Genomic DNA, 13,059 nt, shown 5'->3' with positions numbered 1-13,059 from the left:
GTCAAATTATCACTTTCATTTGGGGGCAAACAGGTTAAAAAAGAAAGGAGAAGGAAGCAAAGAAAGCATCTTACATTGGTGCAATGGAAACTTTTTATTAGACTAACAGAGATGGAGAATAAAACTTTCAGGCATAGGAGCTTTTCTTCAGACTTCAAACAGGAGCCACAGACTTCAGATTAAGAAGGTTTCTGTCTCCTTTCTGGGTCAGAAGAAGGAATTATTTCTCCAAGAGCTTCTTGTATTTCCAGGCTGTGGTAGGCACCCCTGCTCCTTGAAAACTGTTCTTTGCAGGCACCCACCCCAGGCCATTCTTTCACCACAGCTGCTGCTACTCCAAAGCACCCTAGCTTTCACCTGACTGTGGCTTAACTGGGTGGCAGTAGCCCCTGCAGACCTCAGCTCCTGGCCACCTTCTGTGATGGGTCCCAGCAGAGGGCTGGAGACAGATGCACTGATGCAGGCATGAGGAGGAAAATAGCAGCTTATGGGGAGGCTCTTTCAATCTGTCCATTTCAAAGGAAGGTCAATTTTCTGTTGCTTCATGGTGATGCTTTCTGCTAACTCAGGGGAGCAGTGAAAGGGCTGATCCCACCTGAGCAATGGTGATGAGGCTGCAAAACACCCTTCATTCCTCATTCTTCCATCCCCCCCGGAAAAGAGCTGGTTGTATCGATTTGCATTTTTAACCTGAAGTCAGTAAAAAAGTGAGGACCTTGTTGACCCTGGCAGCAAGTTTTCCACCTGGAGGATGCAGGGGAGCTCAGCAGCTGTGAGTCTTATGGTCTTTGGTCCTGGTGAGCCTTCACACTTGTGTCAGGTAAGCACAGGACATTCCCATCTGAGCCAGGCAGCAATTGCACTTCTGTCTGAGGTAAGGCAATGGAGCAAGGCCAGTGTGAATCATGCCCAGGCCTGCAGTTTGCTACCATAGCTTTGGATAAAGGAGAGTGTTAGCCGTCCTTCCCCATCTCCACCCTCACTACCAGCCCCAAGGCCAGGGCTGCCCTGTAGTCTCTGAGGAACTCAGGACACAGGCACAACTCCCATATTCCCACCAGCTTCTCTCCTGGCTTTCCTGGTCCTGCAGCAGGGCTCTGAGACTCCCAGACCTATCTTGATGCAGCTGTCCAACCTAGGACTCCGTATTTGCTGAAGACTTCCAGCCCCATTTAAATACCAGCCAAAGTACTTAAAAACTGGCATGTTGGGAAAGCTGTAAGGGAAGCCTCCCTTGTATAAAGCCAGAGGTGAAATTTGGCTTTTCTTATCCCTGAAATATTTGCGAGAAGAGGAGGTAGCCACCCTGGTCTTTCTCCCCCACTGAAGCTCATATTTATGAGCTTTCCTGACCCAGGACAACAGCATGAAGCAGTTTGGTGCAGGTGACCTTCAGCCTTGAAGCTGCCTGTGGGAAGATGGGGCGGGAAGAAGGAGAGTGCTCCTGGCAACAATGGCACAGCAAAGACCCGGAGCTCAGGACTGAATCCTGCTCAAAGAAGAGAAGCTGCTTCACACAATTCCAGATCATTGAAAAAGTTCCCTCCTTCCTCCTCATGAGGTCCAAACTTTTCATTCCTACATCATAAGAGAGGTTTCAAGTCAGAGAGGACCTGAAGGCTTCCCTCAGTGCTGGTGACTGAGGGAACAGAGAGGAGAACCGCTTTGATGACACCAGGAGGGCTCCAGTCTGACACGTGAACTACCGGGAAGTGTCTAATTCATCGTGCACCCACCGTGTAAACCTGCCGTTTGTGTAAACCAAACCTCCCTCAACCCTGGTGTCCTAATATTCTCAGGGTCCAATTCCGGGCTTGCCAGTGAGATGTAGGAAAAGCCGATGAAGACTGCCGCTATCTTTCTACCAACTTTGGAAACGAAATACAATTATTTACTTTCATATAGAGACTGAAGCAATGATGTAATACTCAAAACCATCACTAACCAAATCTGGTGGTTCAAAGAGGGATTTTTCCTGCAAGCGTATGTTGTTAATTGATTTGGAATCTGATTTGTTTTGCTTTTCCGTTTCAGAGCAGAATCACAGCTGGGAGACTGGTGGGCACGTCCCATATTGCCACATGGATTCAGCCTTAACCAGGATAGAGCGCAGCCACAGCCAGGACCCATTTGAGCTGTTTGAGCGTAGAAATGCCTGGACTGGGCTGTCAGCTCAGCTTCTGCAGTTACTTACCCAGCCAAGACGCAGGAAGGCAGCACCCCGTGCCAGGGGAGCTCACCAGCTCACACCATGCCCTGCCCTTCTCCTTGCAGGCACTTACAAGTCACACCACTAAGAACTGGAATGGGGAATGGGATCACTGGCCATGTAGAGTTCATAGATAAGACACTGGGAAAGTCTCCTTGGTTGCATTGTAGGATAGACCTTTTTCCCTTTCAGAAATAAATGAATTAAGCTGATGTAGAATGAAGAGAAAAGAAAATCATGTACATTAGGATGCTGGAGCGGCTGATCTTCTTAAGTCTCTATTTTCCACAAAGCACCTGCTTTCAGATTGAAAAGGCTAAAATTAATATTCAGCTATCTCCTGAAGTAAACAGGATTGTAGTCCGTGACTTCTTCTTTAAATATGCTTAAGGACCTGGATCCAGATGTCTCAGGCCACAATATCTTAGCAGAAGTGTGAATACATACGTGACATTAATCCCTGGGAGATCTTCCTCAAGGCCAGTTTTCCTCTGTACTGCCCCCTCACTTTGTGCACAGAGGTGGAAAAGCTAATGTGGGGACTTCTGAAGTGGTTGCCCAACACGGGCATCTCTTTTGTACGCGCTAGCCACGTGGTGGGTGGTGCTGCACAAAGCTGCCTTTGGGCTGGATTGCAGAAGCCCTGTATCCCTTGCCTGTCACACGGGCCTGCTTGCTGGAGACTCACATCATGCAAATGGATGTAGAAACTAAACACAATACAGAATATGCTTTGGATATGAATGACATCCTCCTGCTCCATGCAAGAGCAACTCTGCCGTGCATGGGAGCTGGCTTGGAGCAGGTATGCCTGGTCACTCTGCTCTGGGACTGGATGAGGCTGCAGTCCATGACCTGCCACCTTAGTGTTCAGAGCTGCGCAAACCACTTGTACCTAAGAGTATCATGCACAGTAAGGCAGGACCATCTGGAAATACCACTAAGTTCACCACTCTGACTGAGGGCAGGACCTGTCTATCCTAAAATCCCAATTCTGCCCTGAGATAAATCCAGTGATCTCAAAAAGTCTGATATGCAACCCAGAAGAAGACTTTCCTCATTAACACAAAGCTGTCTACGTTTTGCGTTCTTGTGACCTCTCTACTTTGCCAAGAAATCCATTTTCCCTTTTCATCTCTCCCTTCCCTTGCCCCAAACATACAACCCCACTGGGAGAGCCACCATTTAGAAAATAAACTTCATCGTTGCCATTACTTAAATATTTCCCTGTTTCTACTACCAGGAATCTTTCCTCTCCCCTTGCAGCAGGTAAAAAACTTTAGAGGGTTGGCATGCTTTTGTGGGGTCCATTGTCTACGTACAGTGAAATAGGTCCTATTGTTATCAATAGAAGTTGCACCTATAATAACTCATCACAATATGGTAATGTAACACCAGGATACTTGGAGATACTCGTAACTCCTTGGAGATATTCAGAAGCTGTGTGGACACGGCCCTGGGCAACCAGCTCTACATGGCCCTGCTTGAGCAGGAAGGTTGGACCAGGTGACCTGTGGAGGTGCCTTCCAACATCAACCCCTCTGTGATGCTAAGTTGAAAGCTGGATGTTATATTGCTAAAAACTCATTATGACATTGGTACACTACTGTAAGCAGTCTTCAGAAAGTACAGATAGCAAGAATCGACAAAGAATGCTGAACTTTAAGGGTAAGAGAGACTACAAAACAGCTTCATTTCTAATTTTCACCAGCATGAATTCACAATAACTCTTCTGATGTTTATGGATTTGCACAGCTGTGAGATGGGAATCCTGCTCAGGTCCCATGTTTCTGAAATAAGATGATGTTTTAAAGATCAGTCTAATACAGCGATGCATGAAAACCCATTGTTGCAGAGGACTTCACTTGCAAACCATAGCATATCTTGCCTACTTGTATTATTTACAGAAGAATTTAAGTTTTCCTTTTTCCATATGGCACTTAATTTGTAAGTTTTACAAGCCCAAGCAATTCAAAATGTTCTATCTGAATGCAGCTGTTTTCATCATGGTCACAGCTATAAACACAGCCCAGGTTTGGTAGGATCATCGCCTTTTCTGTGAGTCGTGATTCCCCAGGAAGCAATGGATGCTGAGCCCTGGCCTCACCCCTCTTACAGCATAGGAATTAGGGTGGTAGGGGTATACGATTGCCTTTAGGTTAGAAATACTCAAATCCAGAGAGTGGTGACCTTTGAAACAGGGAGGTAATATGTCTTTTATATAAATTCCAAAATCCACTGTGGAATTTTATAAAAATTCCTAAATTTACTCTCCCAAATAAACTCCAAAATTCACTTATACTGAATAGCTACTTAGTTGCCAGAACCAATCAATAGGAAAAACTTACTAAAGTAGTGCACCACATGCTGTAATATGCTTCTAGGGAGAGCACTTGGCTTAGAGCTTGTCTTTGGGGTGGGCATCTCTGAAATGCTGGTGGAATCGTCATCTTCTTCACTACAGTTGTCATGTGAAGGTTATTATGTGACAGGTAAAACACACAGCTGTACAGGGAAAATCAGTAGATTGCTACTTCATTTCATAGATTTTGAGCTTAGCAGAGCTTAAAAGCTACTTCAATCATTTTATTGCAGAGAGAAGGCTACAGTGGGACTTACATAAACCTCAGTAAAATTCTTCACTGTGTTATTGATTCACCAGGTACTTATAACGTGATATAAGCACGAGGAAAGCCAAATAAAACCTGCAGCCAGCTCCTCCTCAGTAAGGTACGTAGCGTACATCTTCGTTGCCACTGCTGATGAAGAAAGATGCTCAGACCAGATGCCTAACGGTACAGAAGAGAGGAAAAAAAAGCCTGCACTAGCCATGGCATGTCTGCAGCTGGCTCTGGCCCGGGAAGGGTTAAACGCTTCATAGTGAGGTGGGACAAACTTCACTTAAACTCAATTCTGTGGCCAGCCCGATTGTTTTGACACCTGCACTATGTGAGGGATGGCATGGTCTCCTTTGTGGCGCATAATGGCACATCTTCATTATTGTTCTAATACTCTGCAAAAAAAAAAAAAAAATCCCTAATCTTTCTGTGGTGCCAGTGACTGTAACAATGCCGGGATGTTTTATTTTCCTCCTTGCTCTCCCTTTCCCTTAACCCGCTATTGTTGCCATAGCCACGATGGTGCAGTACTGCTGGTTCGGGGAAGTTTCTGTACTGTACCGCCCTGAGCTTATTGTTTAAATCTTTATTATTCAACTGTTCTGAAGATTTACATTTTTAATGGCTCATTTATGTAATCCCATAAATAAAGTAGCAGAAAAGCATCCCACACAAATGAGTGAATTGAGGTTTGAAAAAAGCTGCTGAAGCAGGTCACTCAGGGTCTCAGCTGCGGGGCCTTGATTGGTATCAGCGATATAGCCACTGTAGCAATGGACTTAAGACCACCCAGTCAGCCCCAAAATGGTGCATTACCAGGGAATAGTGGAATGGTGCTATAGTTCAATCTCCCCTATTTAGCAGGGAGCAGAGTTCTGCTGCAAAAACCATTTCAGCCTCAGACTCATTTACCTTATTGCTTTGACAGCTGCACCTCTCCCGCCGTAAAGTTTAGATGATTAGCTTTTCCCTCCTAGCAGCTGATGGCAATAGTTGGTTGTTTTTTTTTTTTTCTTAACCAATATATTCCTGGGGCTGATAAATTCCCTCTAAAGAGGCTGTGAATTCAAGCACCTGCCTGAAGAATTTGTTTTACAAACTGAACGCTGAGTTGGAGATATGTTCTAACAATTCACTTCTAAGCTTCTCCCCAGTGCTCCCCTTGCTGGCTCCCTCCCCACACACAAATCCTTCATGAACTGTAAATCCTTTGAGCAGGGCGAGTGCGTTCATAGCCACAGCCATGCTAGTGAAAAACGGGGAAGATATTTTGTTTCTGGTCAGTTCTCACCCTTCAAAATTGATTTTTAGTTGTTAACTCAAGAGCAGCCATGCAGCCGCCGCACATCTCGGGGACTCTGTCTTGGGGCATCCATCGCATCTCCCAAAGCATCCTGCTCTTGAGGACAGGTACCAGTGGCCAGCTGCATGCCCCACACTTCGCACACTTACACTACTCCACTGAGTCAGTGGGAGAAACCCACCTAACCCCAATCTTTTCTCTTCGACTGCCTGCCTTCAGTCAGTGCCACCCTGGCATGGCTTTAGCTCTACCAGCTAGCATCACCCCAGAGCATGCCCAGGCTCAGCGTGGGCAGCTTGCCTGGGGCTGCCCGGCTTGAGCAACTGCAGCCAGACAGATGTGACCTGGCAGCCCCAGGGCTGGAGGACTGCACAGATGTAACTGTGGCGAGCTGGTCCTCAGCAGGAGCCCTCATCACCTGAACAGCTCCATGGGCACTCAGGTCACAGCAAGACAGGGTATCTGGGACAGGGGGATGAGCTGGTGCTGCCTGAGAAAGGGACATAGGACTGGCTGCTCCTCCTCCTCACCCTCCAGAGCTCTTCTGGGGATCCCAGTTGGTGCACATTTAGAGAACAGTTTGCCCTCCTATAAAATGGGAGGTGGATGCCCCTGCAGCTGCAGAGAGGGAGCTCGGCAGCGGCAGGAGTTGAGACCCTGCTGTGGTGAGCACCTACCCTGGGAGCTGGCAGTGGCTCATCCCTGACAGTTCCCACCTCCCAGATTGTGCTGACGGGTAACAAGCACCAGCCTCCCACCACCACAGGACAGCCTGGCCAGGTCCTCACAGCAGTGCTCCCATGCATCTTCCGTCATCCCAGAGAGCAGCAGGAGCGCATGGCTGCAGAGGCTGCCCCATCCATCCTCCCTGACTCTTCCAAAGGCTGCCAGGACAAGCACCAGCCAAGGCACAACCACACAGTCAGAGTCCACACAATGCGACCCGCGCCCTGCACCCAAACTGTGATACATCACCCGCTGTTACAGACACACCAACGCTGCCTTCCCCATGCACAAGTATTTTAAGTGCAAAGGAACAACGCATTTTCCCCTCATTAAAAAGCAAAGCAGCCCTTTATGCCCAAAGTACGCCCGCATGAAGCTCCACCAGCAGATAAACCGCAGTGGTCCGCAGGCAAAGGGTGGCTGGACAATAGCCCTTCCTCAGTTTACCTGCTGGATCTCGTTCTGCCCGGCTGCGTGGAGCGGAGTCAAAGGAAGCTGCTCAGAGGCAGGGAGCAGGCAGCGAAACAAAGGCAGGGAGAATACCAGCCAGCCCAAAGGAACAGTGGGGAAGCTGGTAATTGGGCCGTGTGTGTTTGGCTTTCACCAGGCTAGCAGGTTTGTTTTTCCCAGGCTGGAGCCTAGGCCGAAAGAGACACAAAATTATTAAAGACCTCAACCTAGAAAGGAGAGAAAAAAGGAAAAATTTGGCAGGGATGGCTGGAGGTGAATCTTGAGCAATGAGAGTGTGGTGGGGGCTCTCTGCTCCCTTCTGAGGGTGGAGGTGCCTGGGAAATTATTTACAATGAGCAAAGAAAAATGAAGCTTAGGTAAAATCCATTTCTTTGGGTTTTTATTACTAGTTTAACTGATTTCTTAGACAGCAGGGAGCCTACAGGACAGGATGCAATAGGTCCTGCTATGAAAAAGTAGAGCTGTACCTTCCTGCTCCCTTCTTTGTTGGAATAAGATTCCCACAGGGATCCAAGTCCAAATGGGACCCGTTGGTGAGGCAGACCCCGAGCCACCCCCAGGAAGGGATTCCCCTGCCGTGGGGCTGATCTTCGGTTCTTTCCCCCGGCAGGTGTTGCAAGGAGCTGTATGCCTACCTGTGCATCTACAGTGCTTCTGGCAGGCAGGATGTGTGGGGGGGCAGACCAGAAGCCACGCTAGTGCAGCTTCACCCTCCTCTGGCCTAACACCCTGCTAATGCCAGGTCTTAGCATGGAAGACAGCGATTCCTTATATGTATTTGCAAAGCACACTCCGGATACAACATTTTCAATAAAGTAACCAACCACCCTAAATATAAGCCTGGTGATAGGGAAGGAAAATAAGATTTGCGGTCTCTTTCCCTTGCAGTTCAGGGAAAACCTGCCTTGAGCCTCACGGTCTTCATCCACAGGAAAAGGTGGTGCAAAATCCCGCTGCTGGACAAGCATTTGTGAGGGCTGGGGAAAGCAGTTCCCAAATAATGAGCCCCAGGGGGAAAATGAGACTGGTAGGAGCTGCTGGTGATCCCACACTACTCCTCTGGCTTCCCTCTGCCTTCATCCTACATGCCAGTGCCTCAATGGAGGCAGAGCAAGGTGCTTAGCTGGTGCAAACCAGCTCGGCTCTGCTGACGGCAGCACAACCTCACTGATTCACACCAGATGACGATTTACTCATTGACACGGTACCATCTGCTTTCCTGGGAGCCTATACTTTCTCCCACAGATTTAGTTAACCAGAATGGTCTCAGGTGTTTGACATGAAGGAGGTCTTTGCAGCAGCTATGTCCAACACAGCATCTTGCTGGGCTCCTCAGGGAGGGAGGCACAGGGCCAGATCACGGGAAACTTCACTAACCTCTCCCTGAGGCATCCCTCAGCTTAATAAATTGAGACCAGGAGAGAAAGAAGGAGGTAACACTCAGAGTTAGATTATTTTCTAGACAAAATGCATTCCATCCTCCAAGGACTTTGCAAGTGCCTTCTTTGCATGGATGGGTTCAGAGAGGCACTAACCACCCAGCACTGGCTGGAGGAGTGTTAGAAACTGAACCAGCAACGCCATGAAATCCAGCCACACCACCTCTCCGGTGCTTTAGCAACACACTGGATTATGCTGAAGTGTGATGTTTTAATTTAAGGGTCTGCTCTGGGCAGAGTTGTCCAAGTTTAGACATCCAGATGTCAACTATTTTGCTTTCCTTCCTTTTGGCTTTTACTGTTACTCTGGTGTCTATTAATACGATAGGGAGAGAAAAACTGTATTTGAATATAATACACAGGATTAAGCTAAAGCGATAGCTCACGCAGGGTTTACTTTCCTTTGCGTGTTATACTGCTTTCTTAATATTCTTATTATTGAACTTAAACAACAGCTCATTACCAGGAACTGTCTGTCGTTGCTGTTGCTGATGGATTAACTGCTTCCTAGCATATTTTCTCTCAGATGTTTTGAATGACTAGTGCTGGGCAAACTTTCATCCCTCATAGGATGTTTTAAAAGACACAGGCAGCTCCCTTCCAGGAAAAGCTGGAGAATTCAGAGGACACAAAGCCTCAAGCAGAATGCCCACCCACGCTTCCCAAACACAGACTTTGGCTGTATTTACACAACTGATATTAAGCTGTGTGTAATATTGCTCCTGTAGCAATTTCTGCACTTTCTCCATTCCTGTCTGTGTGCCCCAGGAAAGCACAGGCAGCTTGGCTGGGCCATGGGTTTCATGGCGAGCAGAGGACCAGGGACATGCCTGGCTGGAGGTGAATGTGTGTGCTCCTGCTCGGCCGGAGGGAGAAGCGAGACCATGCCAACTGCCCAAGGAAACACCAGGCCACATCCCTGCATTCTCCCTTTCATACCATGGTCCTGTGTTCATGTTCCTCTTCCAGATCTTCCATGACGGAATTGAATGCCCCCAAGCTGGAGCCTCGTGGTAGTCAACCTGCTGGAGCTGCAACCACGCAGGCACAAAGCAAGGAAGGACCTCCACTAGGTGAGCTTTACTGAAACTGCTAAACGTACAGTGTAAAAGGATCAATGATTAAGTAGCTACAGTACTATGTGTTACTTTTTATTATGTTAATTACTGTATGCTTGTGACACGTCAGAGTCAACTCCACCAAGTTCCAGGACTTGTGCCTTTAGCCTTAAAGCTGACAAATATTAAGAATTTTTGCCATCTCAGCACAGACTTGAGATGGGTCAGGATCGGTGGGAGGCCAAGGAAGACCCTCACTGTGCTGCATCTGCCACCCAAGGGAACATGCACTGGGCGTGATGGGGTGGCCACGGCTCCCCCCACAAAAAGCTGAACCAGTGTGGGTGGAAGGGTGGCCCAGAGCAGCAGGGTGTCCTTTCTGCTCGCTAGCAAGAGTCTCTGTTGGCTCTCTGGGTTCTACTTTCAGACTTAAAAGAGTCCAATTAACTCCTCAGTTACACTGGTTTTCTACTGTGGTCTAGACAGCCTTTTCTCACCCACCGCGTTAAAGATGCCATTGCCTTCAATTTCTGACAGTTTTGATTTTTGCCTTTGTGACTGTAGTGTCATATCCTTGTAATGCTCTTTCTGTGACCATGTTCCAGCTTGCAATGACAGTGAGAGGGCAGAACATGAGTCTGTCATGCCATTCTCCAGAGCACAACGGTGCTTCACAGGCGATACACGGTGCCTGAGGTTTTATCAACGCGAGGCTGTGATGTGATTTTCTCAAAGTATCCCTATGTATCGATCTTCTGTGTATTCCTACATCGCAAATCTCTATTTATAGAGAAGCAAGTAAGCCCAGATTCTGCCCCGTTCACTGCCAAAGCCGTGGTGGCCGTGGCTTGCCCACATCCACAGTCAAGGCTCGCGACAGCAGTGCCCCCAGGGTCTGGAGGCCACAGGGCTGCACAAGCCCACGGGCCCTCGTCAAATGCAGCCACCCTGAGAAGCTGACGGCCACCTGCAGAGTAGCCAAGAGGACAAAAGGTGGGTGAGAAACAGCCTTACAGTGCTTATGACCACACAAAACCTACTCTTTATGGTACAGATGTATCCAATGCAATGAGAAAACCTGCCAAAGATCCTACAGGGAAGTTGTAGATGTGGAACTGAACTCCAGAGACCTACCCCAAGATGGCAGGGGACTATACCCCGCCCCAGGGCACCACGCCACTTCCCACACATCTGTGCAGTTAGCCCTGTGCGACTGCAATATAACAGACAGGGGATGCTCTCAGGAGAACTGTGCAGAACTCACACTGTTCCTTAGCCTAAACCATTCGGCTCAATGCCGTGGTTTAACCCCAGCCAGTAACCAAGCACCACGCAGCCGCTTGCTCACTCCCCCCCACCCCGAGGGATGGGAAGAAGGATCGGAAAGGAATGTAAAACTCAGGGGTTGAGATAAGAACAATTTAATAGGTAAAGCAGAAGCCGCGCACGCAAGCAAAGCAAAGCAAGGAATCCATTCCCCACTTCCCACGGGCAGGCAGGTGTCCGGCCATCTCCAGGATGCATAATGGTTACTTGGGAAGACAAACACCATAATGCCAGATGTCCCCACCTTCCTCCTTCTTCCCCCAGCTTATATACTCAGCATGACATCCCATGGTATGGAATATCCCTTTGGCCAGTTCAGGTCACCTGTCCTGGCTGTGTCCCCTCTGGTTTCCCGTGCCCCTCCAGACCTCTCGCTGGCAGGACCCAAGGAACTGAAAAGTCCTTGACTTAGTACAAACATCACCCAGCAACAACTACAAACATCAGTGTCCTATCAACTTTGTTCTCACATCAGAGCCAAAACACAGCACTGTACTAGCTACTAAGAATAAAATTAACTCTCCCAGCTGAAACCAAGACACTCAACAATCCAGCCATAACGCAAGGCTCATTGTTTTGTGTAGCAGTGACTATTGTATGAACAGCAGTTTTGTGTAAAAATACCATATGCTTCTTGCTTTCCTTTAAAAAAAAGGTTTATTTTTGTCGTGTACAGATAGAGATTCAACGTTTTGAGATTCACTGCAGATGCAGGCTTTTACAACCATTTTATAAGGTGGGGGCTAATGGCCTGAGAGTTCCTAAAACGGTATTTGGTAAATTTAGAGTCTAAGCAATACTGAACCAATGTAAAATAAATAAGGAAGATACATCCAGAGTGTTCATTTCAGACTTTGAGAGGCTGCTAAATTTTTGGCATAAAAGTATTTGAGGTTTTTTCTGTCTTAAGACTATTGCACCTGGAAATAAGTTTGTGAATGTATATATAGTTTGCAAAATTTTTATTTTTTTTTTTTTTTAAATTGGAGCTATGCCCCTTTTTAACATTTACTCTTGATTATTTCCTATTGACAGTCACTGAAACAAAGAGTGTATATTAATGCAGACAAGAGTTTCATTCATAGATAGTGAGCTACAACAGGATTATTTGCAAGTGCAAAGATCACTCACATGAATAAAGATTTGGTGGATCAGTGACTCCACTGATAAGAATGAATAAAATCCTTCTCCAAACACAATTGAAATATGTTTTCTTGCTACTTATCCAAGCAAGTCCACTTTTGTGTTGTTCCAGTTTAATTAACTGAAAACACATAATTATTAATGAGAGCTCCAATAGGGCAGGAGAGGAAACAGGCTTCTTGGTGATCAACTTGCAGCCACAAGACAAAAACCAGTTCTGTTTGTGCAGGAAAAGCAACCCCCTCCTGCTACATTATTCCATTGATCTACAAACATTTACATCTCCTTTGTTAACTAGTTTTCTGTAGAAATTTCATAATCACTAAGGAACGCTCTTACAACTGCACCTCAAGAAACTTCTGTTTTAGACTGGATCAGTCTAAAAAACAGGATTTATTTTTGCCTTTAAGTCACGTTATAAGTGAAATCTGTTGTGCTTTTCTTAGATGTCCATGATTCATTGTAAATAATTCAAACTGGATTTACAATAGAGAAGAGGCCATACAATGAATGTAAGAACTGCACATTACTATCTCCCTGACAGGCAAAATTAATAGAAGTATTTCATAAAGCCGATTCATAAAATGTTTTCTCCTCTTCTTTCACATTGTTTTATGACCTACATTCAGTCTCAGGTTGATGAAAATGAACATTTTGGAGGCTTCTGTTCAACATAATAATAAAATTTAATTAAGAAGTTCTTCTGGCTATGGCAAGAGAATAGCCTGAATAAACTTTGTTATCTGCACAACATGCACTGAATCTA

Source organism: Falco rusticolus, chromosome 2 (assembly GCF_015220075.1).
Source record: "Falco rusticolus isolate bFalRus1 chromosome 2, bFalRus1.pri, whole genome shotgun sequence".
Lineage (NCBI taxonomy): Eukaryota > Metazoa > Chordata > Aves > Falconiformes > Falconidae > Falco > Falco rusticolus.
This window is presented reverse-complemented; position numbering follows the sequence as displayed.